The sequence below is a fragment of the Hemicordylus capensis genome, chromosome 2 (assembly GCF_027244095.1).
Source record: "Hemicordylus capensis ecotype Gifberg chromosome 2, rHemCap1.1.pri, whole genome shotgun sequence".
In the NCBI taxonomy this organism is placed as follows: Eukaryota; Metazoa; Chordata; class Lepidosauria; order Squamata; family Cordylidae; genus Hemicordylus; species Hemicordylus capensis.
The window spans coordinates 157,441,010-157,455,716 of record NC_069658.1 but is presented as its reverse complement, the minus strand read 5'-3'; the positions used below and the strand labels follow the sequence as shown (position 1 = coordinate 157,455,716).

The window sequence follows — 14,707 nt, the reverse complement described above, 5'->3', positions numbered from 1 at the left end:
ATTGGGCAAGGTTCGGACCACAATGTGTGTCTGGACATTTAAATTTGCATTCTGATTGGGCAAGACCTCTAGGGTTTTTAAATTCTGTCTTGATCGAATTGGGCAAGATCTCTAGGATTTTTAAATGGTATATGGAATTGGGCAAGATCAAGGCCTGTGTGGGCCTCGATTTTTAAATTGCATCCCCCAGCTTGACCTTTACAATTGTATTCTGATTGGGCAAGACCTCTAGGGTTTTTAAATTCTGTATGGAATTGGGCAAGATCGGGGCCTGTGTGGGCCTCGATTTTTAAATTGCATCCCCCAACTTGACCTTTACAATTGTATTCTGATTGGGCAAGACCTCTAGGGTTTTTAAATTCTGTATGGGATTGGGCAAGATCAGGGCCTGTGTGGGCCTCGATTTTTAAATTGCATCCCCCAGCTTGACTGAGCACACAATCTCTAGGTTCCCTTAGAGTGAATTGGGCATGATACCATTTTTTAAAAATTCCATGTTTGGGCAGCTTTAAGCCAGTGGACTGGAGTCCCGTGAGCTTGGAATCTCCAATGGCTCAACTGGGCAAGACAATTGGTGTCTTTAAATTCTGTCAGGGCCTTGTGGACATATTTTTCAGCCAGGGGTGTAGTGTTAAATTTGGATCGACTGACCACCCACTTTTATTCATGCTCATGATAAAGTCTGAATCAAATGGATCACGTTGCGTGTTTTATATGCGCTGTGTCCCAAGTCTTGAGTGACCCATGAAGAGATGAGTTCTTCTTTAGTGCGCTCATGGCCATCTCGGATCCTTATTCCTTACTCAAGGAAAGCATTGATTTTGAATGCTGGGCTCAAGGTTTTGATGCTTTTCTGTCTATTGATAAAATGGAAGGAATCATTTCACATGCCAATGTCTAAATTGGTTGTGTCATGCAAGGGTTTTGAGAACTGTCTGGACTAAAGAAATAGTTTGATTGCCTTGTCAGCAAGAGAGGTGCCTGCAGCCTAGGCGGCAACCATGCTATCTTGCACAGACACAAAAAGCCTTTTGGAAGGTTGTGTCTTTGTTGAAGATGATGTTTAGCATTTTAGCATTCAAGACTCTTCAGACACGGATTGCGAGAACGCCTGGCCTGAGAAATTGACACCCGAGTGAATGGAGGCGAATGCACCTGCTTAAGTTGAGGAAGGCAGATCACCAAAGGTGGCAGGAGTCCAGTGGTGAGGATGGGGTGAGTAACTGGGCCTGACTGGTTGGATGATGCCCCATCTGTATTGGGCTTCTTCCATAACAGATGCCCAATTAGTAGATAAATGTAAGGCAGTCTAACATTTCTCAATGACTCTCTTACAGAGGTCGGGAGAAGCTAAGAAGAAGGAGAGAAGAGACTCTACAGTGGGAGAACCACTTTGGGAAGAGCAGGATCAGCCCCTTTATCATTTCGGTTTCCCTCTTCTGCTGCACCTTCTTCAGTTCGACAGTATCGCTTTTTTGGTAATCTGGCGACCGGAAGGATACACTGTAAGTATTCCAAATGTGGCAAAACACCAGGCTCTAGTTTCCCCAGGCACCATGAAATTGGGGCACACACCCCATGCAGTGGGGACCGAGCAAGCCGTAAAAAATGACTCCTCCTCTTCCTGGCCCCAAAGCCAGAGCAGACTCGCCCACCAGCCCTGTTCAAAGCAGGCCTTGACCAGCCACAGTAAGCATTGGAACCCTGGCCCAGTTTGAGCAGGGAGAACAGTATGACTGGTCTCCTCCTCCCTCAGGGTTTCCATCTTGCCCTGACCTTGCAGCTTTCAAAGCAACCCAACCGATGTGCCAGGCGTTAGTATCTGATCAGGACTTGGCTTCCAAACCTCACCCAGACTAAAGGTCCATGGGGGAAACTTGAGCAATCTCTTGCTTCTTTCCCTACCTTATGAGACAGTGGTGAGGTTAAATCATGAGTGGGGAGCACAGGAAGAGATGGATGGACATTGCCCCAAGCTTTTGGCCAAAGGGTGAAATGAACAATTACTCAGAACATTGCCTAACACAATGTCTGTATCATTTACAGTTACTTCTGAGGAACAGCTACAACTGGAAACAAGGTCAGCTTCATGTTGTTGTTGTTGTTGTTGTTGTTGTTGTTGTTGTTGTTGTTATAGCCCAGTAAGCTTCCAGACCACCTTGGGTTTATTCTCTCTTTTTGACAGTTAAAGCACCACATTTTCATTGATGCCAGGAGATGTTGAACAGTAGGGCACACATCCTGGGGTGCCTCTGTTATGGCACAAGAGATATTCCCAGACTGATTGGGCAAGGTTCGGACCACAATGTGTGTCTGGACATTTAAATTTGCATTCTGATTGGGCAAGACCTCTAGGGTTTTTAAATTCTGTCTTGATCGAATTGGGCAAGATCTCTAGGATTTTTAAATTGTATATGGAATTGGGCAAGATCAAGGCCTGTGTGGGCCTCGATTTTTAAATTGCATCCCCCAGCTTGACCTTTACAATTGTATTCTGATTGGGCAAGACCTCTAGGGTTTTTAAATTCTGTATGGAATTGGGCAAGATCGGGGCCTGTGTGGGCCTCGATTTTTAAATTGCATCCCCCAGCTTGACCTTTACAATTGTATTCTGATTGGGCAAGACCTCTAGGGTTTTTAAATTTTGTATGGAATTGGGCAAGATCAGGGCCTGTGTGGGCCTCGATTTTTAAATTGCATCCCCCAGCTTGACTGAGCACACAATCTCTAGGTTCCCTTAGAGTGAATTGGGCATGATACCATTTTTTTAAAATTCCATGTTTGGGCAGCTTTAAGCCAGTGGACTGGAGTCCCGTGAGCTTGGAATCTCCAATGGCTCAACTGGGCAAGACAATTGGTGTCTTTAAATTCTGTCAGGGCCTTGTGGACATATTTTTCAGCCAGGGGTGTAGTGTTAAATTTGGATCGACTGACCACCCACTTTTATTCATGCTCATGATAAAGTCTGAATCAAATGGATCACGTTGCGTGTTTTATATGCGCTGTGTCCCAAGTCTTGAGTGACCCATGAAGAGATGAGTTCTTCTTTAGTGCGCTCATGGCCATCTCGGATCCTTATTCCTTACTCAAGGAAAGCATTGATTTTGAATGCTGGGCTCAAGGTTTTGATGCTTTTCTGTCTATTGATAAAATGGAAGGAATCATTTCACATGCCAATGTCTAAATTGGTTGTGTCATGCAAGGGTTTTGAGAACTGTCTGGACTAAAGAAATAGTTTGATTGCCTTGTCAGCAAGAGAGGTGCCTGCAGCCTAGGCGGCAACCATGCTATCTTGCACAGACACAAAAAGCCTTTTGGAAGGTTGTGTCTTTGTTGAAGATGATGTTTAGCATTTTAGCATTCAAGACTCTTCAGACACGGATTGCGAGAACGCCTGGCCTGAGAAATTGACACCCGAGTGAATGGAGGCGAATGCACCTGCTTAAGTTGAGGAAGGCAGATCACCAAAGGTGGCAGGAGTCCAGTGGTGAGGATGGGGTGAGTAACTGGGCCTGACTGGTTGGATGATGCCCCATCTGTATTGGGCTTCTTCCATAACAGATGCCCAATTAGTAGATAAATGTAAGGCAGTCTAACATTTCTCAATGACTCTCTTACAGAGGTCGGGAGAAGCTAAGAAGAAGGAGAGAAGAGACTCTACAGTGGGAGAACCACTTTGGGAAGAGCAGGATCAGCCCCTTTATCATTTCGGTTTCCCTCTTCTGCTGCACCTTCTTCAGTTCGACAGTATCGCTTTTTTGGTAATCTGGCGACCGGAAGGATACACTGTAAGTATTCCAAATGTGGCAAAATACCAGGCTCTAGTTTCCCCAGGCACCATGAAATTGGGGCACACACCCCATGCAGTGGGGACCGAGCAAGCCGTAAAAAATGACTCCTCCTCTTCCTGGCCCCAAAGCCAGAGCAGACTCGCCCACCAGCCCTGTTCAAAGCAGGCCTTGACCAGCCACAGTAAGCATTGGAACCCTGGCCCACTTTGAGCAGGGAGAACAGTATGACTGGTCTCCTCCTCCCTCAGGGTTTCCATCTTGCCCTGACCTTGCAGCTTTCAAAGCAACCCAACCGATGTGCCAGGCGTTAGTATCTGATCAGGACTTGGCTTCCAAACCTCACCCAGACTAAAGGTCCATGGGGGAAACTTGAGCAATCTCTTGCTTCTTTCCCTACCTTATGAGACAGTGGTGAGGTTAAATCATGAGTGGGGAGCACAGGAAGAGATGGATGGACATTGCCCCAAGCTTTTGGCCAAAGGGTGAAATGAACAATTACTCAGAACATTGCCTAACACAATGTCTGTATCATTTACAGTTACTTCTGAGGAACAGCTACAACTGGAAACAAGGTCAGCTTCATGTTGTTGTTGTTGTTGTTGTTGTTGTTGTTGTTGTTATAGCCCAGTAAGCTTCCAGACCACCTTGGGTTTATTCTCTCTTTTTGACAGTTAAAGCACCACATTTTCATTGATGCCAGGAGATGTTGAACAGTAGGGCACACATCCTGGGGTGCCTCTGTTATGGCACAAGAGATATTCCCAGACTGATTGGGCAAGGTTCGGACCACAATGTGTGTCTGGACATTTAAATTTGCATTCTGATTGGGCAAGACCTCTAGGGTTTTTAAATTCTGTCTTGATCGAATTGGGCAAGATCTCTAGGATTTTTAAATTGTATATGGAATTGGGCAAGATCAAGGCCTGTGTGGGCCTCGATTTTTAAATTGCATCCCCCAGCTTGACCTTTACAATTGCAATTCTGATTGGGCAAGACCTCTAGGGTTTTTAAATTCTGTATGGAATTGGGCAAGATCGGGGCCTGTGTGGGCCTCGATTTTTAAATTGCATCCCCCAGCTTGACCTTTACAATTGTATTCTGATTGGGCAAGACCTCTAGGGTTTTTAAATTTTGTATGGAATTGGGCAAGATCAGGGCCTGTGTGGGCCTCGATTTTTAAATTGCATCCCCCAGCTTGACTGAGCACACAATCTCTAGGTTCCCTTAGAGTGAATTGGGCATGATACCATTTTTTTAAAATTCCATGTTTGGGCAGCTTTAAGCCAGTGGACTGGAGTCCCGTGAGCTTGGAATCTCCAATGGCTCAACTGGGCAAGACAATTGGTGTCTTTAAATTCTGTCAGGGCCTTGTGGACATATTTTTCAGCCAGGGGTGTAGTGTTAAATTTGGATCGACTGACCACCCACTTTTATTCATGCTCATGATAAAGTCTGAATCAAATGGATCACGTTGCGTGTTTTATATGCGCTGTGTCCCAAGTCTTGAGTGACCCATGAAGAGATGAGTTCTTCTTTAGTGCGCTCATGGCCATCTCGGATCCTGATTCCTTACTCAAGGAAAGCATTGATTTTGAATGCTGGGCTCAAGGTTTTGATGCTTTTCTGACTATTGATAAAATGGAAGGAATCATTTCACATGCCAATGTTTAAATTGGTTGTGTCATGCAAGGGTTTTGAGAACTGTCTGGACTAAAGAAATAGTTTGATTGCCTTGTCAGCAAGAGAGGTGCCTGCAGCCTAGGCGGCAACCATGCTATCTTGCACAGACACAAAAAGCCTTTTGGAAGGTTGTGTCTTTGTTGAAGATGATGTTTAGCATTTTAGCATTCAAGACTCTTCAGACACGGATTGCGAGAACGCCTGGCCTGAGAAATTGACACCCGAGTGAATGGAGGCGAATGCACCTGCTTAAGTTGAGGAAGGCAGATCACCAAAGGCGGCAGGAGTCCAGTGGTGAGGATGGGGTGAGTAACTGGGCCTGACTGGTTGGATGATGCCCCATCTGTATTGGGCTTCTTCCATAACAGATGCCCAATTAGTAGATAAATGTAAGGCAGTCTAACATTTCTCAATGACTCTCTTACAGAGGTCGGGAGAAGCTAAGAAGAAGGAGAGAAGAGACTCTACAGTGGGAGAACCACTTTGGGAAGAGCAGGATCAGCCCCTTTATCATTTCGGTTTCCCTCTTCTGCTGCACCTTCTTCAGTTCGACAGTATCGCTTTTTTGGTAATCTGGCGACCGGAAGGATACACTGTAAGTATTCCAAATGTGGCAAAATACCAGGCTCTAGTTTCCCCAGGCACCATGAAATTGGGGCACACACCCCATGCAGTGGGGACCGAGCAAGCCGTAAAAAATGACTCCTCCTCTTCCTGGCCCCAAAGCCAGAGCAGACTCGCCCACCAGCCCTGTTCAAAGCAGGCCTTGACCAGCCACAGTAAGCATTGGAACCCTGGCCCACTTTGAGCAGGGAGAACAGTATGACTGGTCTCCTCCTCCCTCAGGGTTTCCATCTTGCCCTGACCTTGCAGCTTTCAAAGCAACCCAACCGATGTGCCAGGCGTTAGTATCTGATCAGGACTTGGCTTCCAAACCTCACCCAGACTAAAGGTCCATGGGGGAAACTTGAGCAATCTCTTGCTTCTTTCCCTACCTTATGAGACAGTGGTGAGGTTAAATCATGAGTGGGGAGCACAGGAAGAGATGGATGGACATTGCCCCAAGCTTTTGGCCAAAGGGTGAAATGAACAATTACTCAGAACATTGCCTAACACAATGTCTGTATCATTTACAGTTACTTCTGAGGAACAGCTACAACTGGAAACAAGGTCAGCTTCATGTTGTTGTTGTTGTTGTTGTTGTTGTTGTTGTTGTTATAGCCCAGTAAGCTTCCAGACCACCTTGGGTTTATTCTCTCTTTTTGACAGTTAAAGCACCACATTTTCATTGATGCCAGGAGATGTTGAACAGTAGGGCACACATCCTGGGGTGCCTCTGTTATGGCACAAGAGATATTCCCAGACTGATTGGGCAAGGTTCGGACCACAATGTGTGTCTGGACATTTAAATTTGCATTCTGATTGGGCAAGACCTCTAGGGTTTTTAAATTCTGTCTTGATCGAATTGGGCAAGATCTCTAGGATTTTTAAATTGTATATGGAATTGGGCAAGATCAAGGCCTGTGTGGGCCTCGATTTTTAAATTGCATCCCCCAGCTTGACCTTTACAATTGTATTCTGATTGGGCAAGACCTCTAGGGTTTTTAAATTCTGTATGGAATTGGGCAAGATCGGGGCCTGTGTGGGCCTCGATTTTTAAATTGCATCCCCCAACTTGACCTTTACAATTGTATTCTGATTGGGCAAGGCCTCTAGGGTTTTTAAATTCTGTATGGAATTGGGCAAGATCAGGGCCTGTGTGGGCCTCGATTTTTAAATTGCATCCCCCAGCTTGACTGAGCACACAATCTCTAGGTTCCCTTAGAGTGAATTGGGCATGATACCATTTTTTTAAAATTCCATGTTTGGGCAGCTTTAAGCCAGTGGACTGGAGTCCCGTGAGCTTGGAATCTCCAATGGCTCAACTGGGCAAGACAATTGGTGTCTTTAAATTCTGTCAGGGCCTTGTGGACATATTTTTCAGCCAGGGGTGTAGTGTTAAATTTGGATCGACTGACCACCCACTTTTATTCATGCTCATGATAAAGTCTGAATCAAATGGATCACGTTGCGTGTTTTATATGCGCTGTGTCCCAAGTCTTGAGTGACCCATGAAGAGATGAGTTCTTCTTTAGTGCGCTCATGGCCATCTCGGATCCTGATTCCTTACTCAAGGAAAGCATTGATTTTGAATGCTGGGCTCAAGGTTTTGATGCTTTTCTGTCTATTGATAAAATGGAAGGAATCATTTCACATGCCAATGTTTAAATTGGTTGTGTCATGCAAGGGTTTTGAGAACTGTCTGGACTAAAGAAATAGTTTGATTGCCTTGTCAGCAAGAGAGGTGCCTGCAGCCTAGGCGGCAACCATGCTATCTTGCACAGACACAAAAAGCCTTTTGGAAGGTTGTGTCTTTGTTGAAGATGATGTTTAGCATTTTAGCATTCAAGACTCTTCAGACACGGATTGCGAGAACGCCTGGCCTGAGAAATTGACACCCGAGTGAATGGAGGCGAATGCACCTGCTTAAGTTGAGGAAGGCAGATCACCAAAGGCGGCAGGAGTCCAGTGGTGAGGATGGGGTGAGTAACTGGGCCTGACTGGTTGGATGATGCCCCATCTGTATTGGGCTTCTTCCATAACAGATGCCCAATTAGTAGATAAATGTAAGGCAGTCTAACATTTCTCAATGACTCTCTTACAGAGGTCGGGAGAAGCTAAGAAGAAGGAGAGAAGAGACTCTACAGTGGGAGAACCACTTTGGGAAGAGCAGGATCAGCCCCTTTATCATTTCGGTTTCCCTCTTCTGCTGCACCTTCTTCAGTTCGACAGTATCGCTTTTTTGGTAATCTGGCGACCGGAAGGATACACTGTAAGTATTCCAAATGTGGCAAAATACCAGGCTCTAGTTTCCCCAGGCACCATGAAATTGGGGCACACACCCCATGCAGTGGGGACCGAGCAAGCCGTAAAAAATGACTCCTCCTCTTCCTGGCCCCAAAGCCAGAGCAGACTCGCCCACCAGCCCTGTTCAAAGCAGGCCTTGACCAGCCACAGTAAGCATTGGAACCCTGGCCCACTTTGAGCAGGGAGAACAGTATGATTGGTCTCCTCCTCCCTCAGGGTTTCCATCTTGCCCTGACCTTGCAGCTTTCAAAGCAACCCAACCGATGTGCCAGGCGTTAGTATCTGATCAGGACTTGGCTTCCAAACCTCACCCAGACTAAAGGTCCATGGGGGAAACTTGAGCAATCTCTTGCTTCTTTCCCTACCTTATGAGACAGTGGTGAGGTTAAATCATGAGTGGGGAGCACAGGAAGAGATGGATGGACATTGCCCCAAGCTTTTGGCCAAAGGGTGAAATGAACAATTACTCAGAACATTGCCTAACACAATGTCTGTATCATTTACAGTTACTTCTGAGGAACAGCTACAACTGGAAACAAGGTCAGCTTCATGTTGTTGTTGTTGTTGTTGTTGTTGTTGTTATAGCCCAGTAAGCTTCCAGACCACCTTGGGTTTATTCTCTCTTTTTGACAGTTAAAGCACCACATTTTCATTGATGCCAGGAGATGTTGAACAGTAGGGCACACATCCTGGGGTGCCTCTGTTATGGCACAAGAGATATTCCCAGACTGATTGGGCAAGGTTCGGACCACAATGTGTGTCTGGACATTTAAATTTGCATTCTGATTGGGCAAGACCTCTAGGGTTTTTAAATTCTGTCTTGATCGAATTGGGCAAGATCTCTAGGATTTTTAAATTGTATATGGAATTGGGCAAGATCAAGGCCTGTGTGGGCCTCGATTTTTAAATTGCATCCCCCAGCTTGACCTTTACAATTGCAATTCTGATTGGGCAAGACCTCTAGGGTTTTTAAATTCTGTATGGAATTGGGCAAGATCGGGGCCTGTGTGGGCCTCGATTTTTAAATTGCATCCCCCAGCTTGACCTTTACAATTGTATTCTGATTGGGCAAGACCTCTAGGGTTTTTAAATTTTGTATGGAATTGGGCAAGATCAGGGCCTGTGTGGGCCTCGATTTTTAAATTGCATCCCCCAGCTTGACTGAGCACACAATCTCTAGGTTCCCTTAGAGTGAATTGGGCATGATACCATTTTTTTAAAATTCCATGTTTGGGCAGCTTTAAGCCAGTGGACTGGAGTCCCGTGAGCTTGGAATCTCCAATGGCTCAACTGGGCAAGACAATTGGTGTCTTTAAATTCTGTCAGGGCCTTGTGGACATATTTTTCAGCCAGGGGTGTAGTGTTAAATTTGGATCGACTGACCACCCACTTTTATTCATGCTCATGATAAAGTCTGAATCAAATGGATCACGTTGCGTGTTTTATATGCGCTGTGTCCCAAGTCTTGAGTGACCCATGAAGAGATGAGTTCTTCTTTAGTGCGCTCATGGCCATCTCGGATCCTTATTCCTTACTCAAGGAAAGCATTGATTTTGAATGCTGGGCTCAAGGTTTTGATGCTTTTCTGACTATTGATAAAATGGAAGGAATCATTTCACATGCCAATGTTTAAATTGGTTGTGTCATGCAAGGGTTTTGAGAACTGTCTGGACTAAAGAAATAGTTTGATTGCCTTGTCAGCAAGAGAGGTGCCTGCAGCCTAGGCGGCAACCATGCTATCTTGCACAGACACAAAAAGCCTTTTGGAAGGTTGTGTCTTTGTTGAAGATGATGTTTAGCATTTTAGCATTCAAGACTCTTCAGACACGGATTGCGAGAACGCCTGGCCTGAGAAATTGACACCCGAGTGAATGGAGGCGAATGCACCTGCTTAAGTTGAGGAAGGCAGATCACCAAAGGCGGCAGGAGTCCAGTGGTGAGGATGGGGTGAGTAACTGGGCCTGACTGGTTGGATGATGCCCCATCTGTATTGGGCTTCTTCCATAACAGATGCCCAATTAGTAGATAAATGTAAGGCAGTCTAACATTTCTCAATGACTCTCTTACAGAGGTCGGGAGAAGCTAAGAAGAAGGAGAGAAGAGACTCTACAGTGGGAGAACCACTTTGGGAAGAGCAGGATCAGCCCCTTTATCATTTCGGTTTCCCTCTTCTGCTGCACCTTCTTCAGTTCGACAGTATCGCTTTTTTGGTAATCTGGCGACCGGAAGGATACACTGTAAGTATTCCAAATGTGGCAAAATACCAGGCTCTAGTTTCCCCAGGCACCATGAAATTGGGGCACACACCCCATGCAGTGGGGACCGAGCAAGCCGTAAAAAATGACTCCTCCTCTTCCTGGCCCCAAAGCCAGAGCAGACTCGCCCACCAGCCCTGTTCAAAGCAGGCCTTGACCAGCCACAGTAAGCATTGGAACCCTGGCCCAGTTTGAGCAGGGAGAACAGTATGACTGGTCTCCTCCTCCCTCAGGGTTTCCATCTTGCCCTGACCTTGCAGCTTTCAAAGCAACCCAACCGATGTGCCAGGCGTTAGTATCTGATCAGGACTTGGCTTCCAAACCTCACCCAGACTAAAGGTCCATGGGGGAAACTTGAGCAATCTCTTGCTTCTTTCCCTACCTTATGAGACAGTGGTGAGGTTAAATCATGAGTGGGGAGCACAGGAAGAGATGGATGGACATTGCCCCAAGCTTTTGGCCAAAGGGTGAAATGAACAATTACTCAGAACATTGCCTAACACAATGTCTGTATCATTTACAGTTACTTCTGAGGAACAGCTACAACTGGAAACAAGGTCAGCTTCATGTTGTTGTTGTTGTTGTTGTTGTTGTTGTTGTTGTTGTTATAGCCCAGTAAGCTTCCAGACCACCTTGGGTTTATTCTCTCTTTTTGACAGTTAAAGCACCACATTTTCATTGATGCCAGGAGATGTTGAACAGTAGGGCACACATCCTGGGGTGCCTCTGTTATGGCACAAGAGATATTCCCAGACTGATTGGGCAAGGTTCGGACCACAATGTGTGTCTGGACATTTAAATTTGCATTCTGATTGGGCAAGACCTCTAGGGTTTTTAAATTCTGTCTTGATCGAATTGGGCAAGATCTCTAGGATTTTTAAATTGTATATGGAATTGGGCAAGATCAAGGCCTGTGTGGGCCTCGATTTTTAAATTGCATCCCCCAGCTTGACCTTTACAATTGTATTCTGATTGGGCAAGACCTCTAGGGTTTTTAAATTCTGTATGGAATTGGGCAAGATCGGGGCCTGTGTGGGCCTCGATTTTTAAATTGCATCCCCCAACTTGACCTTTACAATTGTATTCTGATTGGGCAAGGCCTCTAGGGTTTTTAAATTCTGTATGGAATTGGGCAAGATCAGGGCCTGTGTGGGCCTCGATTTTTAAATTGCATCCCCCAGCTTGACTGAGCACACAATCTCTAGGTTCCCTTAGAGTGAATTGGGCATGATACCATTTTTTTAAAATTCCATGTTTGGGCAGCTTTAAGCCAGTGGACTGGAGTCCCGTGAGCTTGGAATCTCCAATGGCTCAACTGGGCAAGACAATTGGTGTCTTTAAATTCTGTCAGGGCCTTGTGGACATATTTTTCAGCCAGGGGTGTAGTGTTAAATTTGGATCGACTGACCACCCACTTTTATTCATGCTCATGATAACGTCTGAATCAAATGGATCACGTTGCGTGTTTTATATGCGCTGTGTCCCAAGTCTTGAGTGACCCATGAAGAGATGAGTTCTTCTTTAGTGCGCTCATGGCCATCTCGGATCCTGATTCCTTACTCAAGGAAAGCATTGATTTTGAATGCTGGGCTCAAGGTTTTGATGCTTTTCTGTCTATTGATAAAATGGAAGGAATCATTTCACATGCCAATGTTTAAATTGGTTGTGTCATGCAAGGGTTTTGAGAACTGTCTGGACTAAAGAAATAGTTTGATTGCCTTGTCAGCAAGAGAGGTGCCTGCAGCCTAGGCGGCAACCATGCTATCTTGCACAGACACAAAAAGCCTTTTGGAAGGTTGTGTCTTTGTTGAAGATGATGTTTAGCATTTTAGCATTCAAGACTCTTCAGACACGGATTGCGAGAACGCCTGGCCTGAGAAATTGACACCCGAGTGAATGGAGGCGAATGCACCTGCTTAAGTTGAGGAAGGCAGATCACCAAAGGCGGCAGGAGTCCAGTGGTGAGGATGGGGTGAGTAACTGGGCCTGACTGGTTGGATGATGCCCCATCTGTATTGGGCTTCTTCCATAACAGATGCCCAATTAGTAGATAAATGTAAGGCAGTCTAACATTTCTCAATGACTCTCTTACAGAGGTCGGGAGAAGCTAAGAAGAAGGAGAGAAGAGACTCTACAGTGGGAGAACCACTTTGGGAAGAGCAGGATCAGCCCCTTTATCATTTCGGTTTCCCTCTTCTGCTGCACCTTCTTCAGTTCGACAGTATCGCTTTTTTGGTAATCTGGCGACCGGAAGGATACACTGTAAGTATTCCAAATGTGGCAAAATACCAGGCTCTAGTTTCCCCAGGCACCATGAAATTGGGGCACACACCCCATGCAGTGGGGACCGAGCAAGCCGTAAAAAATGACTCCTCCTCTTCCTGGCCCCAAAGCCAGAGCAGACTCGCCCACCAGCCCTGTTCAAAGCAGGCCTTGACCAGCCACAGTAAGCATTGGAACCCTGGCCCACTTTGAGCAGGGAGAACAGTATGATTGGTCTCCTCCTCCCTCAGGGTTTCCATCTTGCCCTGACCTTGCAGCTTTCAAAGCAACCCAACCGATGTGCCAGGCGTTAGTATCTGATCAGGACTTGGCTTCCAAACCTCACCCAGACTAAAGGTCCATGGGGGAAACTTGAGCAATCTCTTGCTTCTTTCCCTACCTTATGAGACAGTGGTGAGGTTAAATCATGAGTGGGGAGCACAGGAAGAGATGGATGGACATTGCCCCAAGCTTTTGGCCAAAGGGTGAAATGAACAATTACTCAGAACATTGCCTAACACAATGTCTGTATCATTTACAGTTACTTCTGAGGAACAGCTACAACTGGAAACAAGGTCAGCTTCATGTTGTTGTTGTTGTTGTTGTTGTTGTTGTTGTTGTTATAGCCCAGTAAGCTTCCAGACCACCTTGGGTTTATTCTCTCTTTTTGACAGTTAAAGCACCACATTTTCATTGATGCCAGGAGATGTTGAACAGTAGGGCACACATCCTGGGGTGCCTCTGTTATGGCACAAGAGATATTCCCAGACTGATTGGGCAAGGTTCGGACCACAATGTGTGTCTGGACATTTAAATTTGCATTCTGATTGGGCAAGACCTCTAGGGTTTTTAAATTCTGTCTTGATCGAATTGGGCAAGATCTCTAGGATTTTTAAATTGTATATGGAATTGGGCAAGATCAAGGCCTGTGTGGGCCTCGATTTTTAAATTGCATCCCCCAGCTTGACCTTTACAATTGCAATTCTGATTGGGCAAGACCTCTAGGGTTTTTAAATTCTGTATGGAATTGGGCAAGATCGGGGCCTGTGTGGGCCTCGATTTTTAAATTGCATCCCCCAGCTTGACCTTTACAATTGTATTCTGATTGGGCAAGACCTCTAGGGTTTTTAAATTTTGTATGGAATTGGGCAAGATCAGGGCCTGTGTGGGCCTCGATTTTTAAATTGCATCCCCCAGCTTGACTGAGCACACAATCTCTAGGTTCCCTTAGAGTGAATTGGGCATGATACCATTTTTTTAAAATTCCATGTTTGGGCAGCTTTAAGCCAGTGGACTGGAGTCCCGTGAGCTTGGAATCTCCAATGGCTCAACTGGGCAAGACAATTGGTGTCTTTAAATTCTGTCAGGGCCTTGTGGACATATTTTTCAGCCAGGGGTGTAGTGTTAAATTTGGATCGACTGACCACCCACTTTTATTCATGCTCATGATAAAGTCTGAATCAAATGGATCACGTTGCGTGTTTTATATGCGCTGTGTCCCAAGTCTTGAGTGACCCATGAAGAGATGAGTTCTTCTTTAGTGCGCTCATGGCCATCTCGGATCCTTATTCCTTACTCAAGGAAAGCATTGATTTTGAATGCTGGGCTCAAGGTTTTGATGCTTTTCTGACTATTGATAAAATGGAAGGAATCATTTCACATGCCAATGTTTAAATTGGTTGTGTCATGCAAGGGTTTTGAGAACTGTCTGGACTAAAGAAATAGTTTGATTGCCTTGTCAGCAAGAGAGGTGCCTGCAGCCTAGGCGGCAACCATGCTATCTTGCACAGACACAAAAAGCCTTTTGGAAGG

At 45.6% G+C, this 14,707-nt stretch overlaps 5 long non-coding RNA genes across 5 annotated transcripts; all 5 read left to right on the top strand.

The window, feature by feature from the left end:
* The first annotated feature begins 3,224 nt into the window (after positions 1-3,224).
* LOC128342032 (uncharacterized) lies at positions 3,225-4,990 on the top strand. Its single transcript, XR_008314725.1, has 3 exons — positions 3,225-3,498; positions 3,621-3,788; positions 4,330-4,990. It is a non-coding gene; the product is annotated as an uncharacterized LOC128342032 (long non-coding RNA).
* A 583-nt stretch (positions 4,991-5,573) lies between these two features.
* LOC128341774 (uncharacterized) lies at positions 5,574-7,338 on the top strand. Its single transcript, XR_008314564.1, has 3 exons — positions 5,574-5,776; positions 5,899-6,066; positions 6,608-7,338. It is a non-coding gene; the product is annotated as an uncharacterized LOC128341774 (long non-coding RNA).
* Positions 7,339-7,850: 512 nt separating this feature from the next.
* LOC128348271 (uncharacterized) lies at positions 7,851-9,936 on the top strand. Its single transcript, XR_008318042.1, has 3 exons — positions 7,851-8,053; positions 8,176-8,343; positions 8,885-9,936. It is a non-coding gene; the product is annotated as an uncharacterized LOC128348271 (long non-coding RNA).
* A 186-nt stretch (positions 9,937-10,122) lies between these two features.
* On the top strand, positions 10,123-11,890 carry LOC128341812 (uncharacterized). Its single transcript, XR_008314598.1, has 3 exons — positions 10,123-10,325; positions 10,448-10,615; positions 11,157-11,890. It is a non-coding gene; the product is annotated as an uncharacterized LOC128341812 (long non-coding RNA).
* Positions 11,891-12,362: 472 nt separating this feature from the next.
* LOC128341558 (uncharacterized) lies at positions 12,363-14,494 on the top strand. Its single transcript, XR_008314448.1, has 3 exons — positions 12,363-12,605; positions 12,728-12,895; positions 13,437-14,494. It is a non-coding gene; the product is annotated as an uncharacterized LOC128341558 (long non-coding RNA).
* Positions 14,495-14,707: the final 213 nt, after the last annotated feature.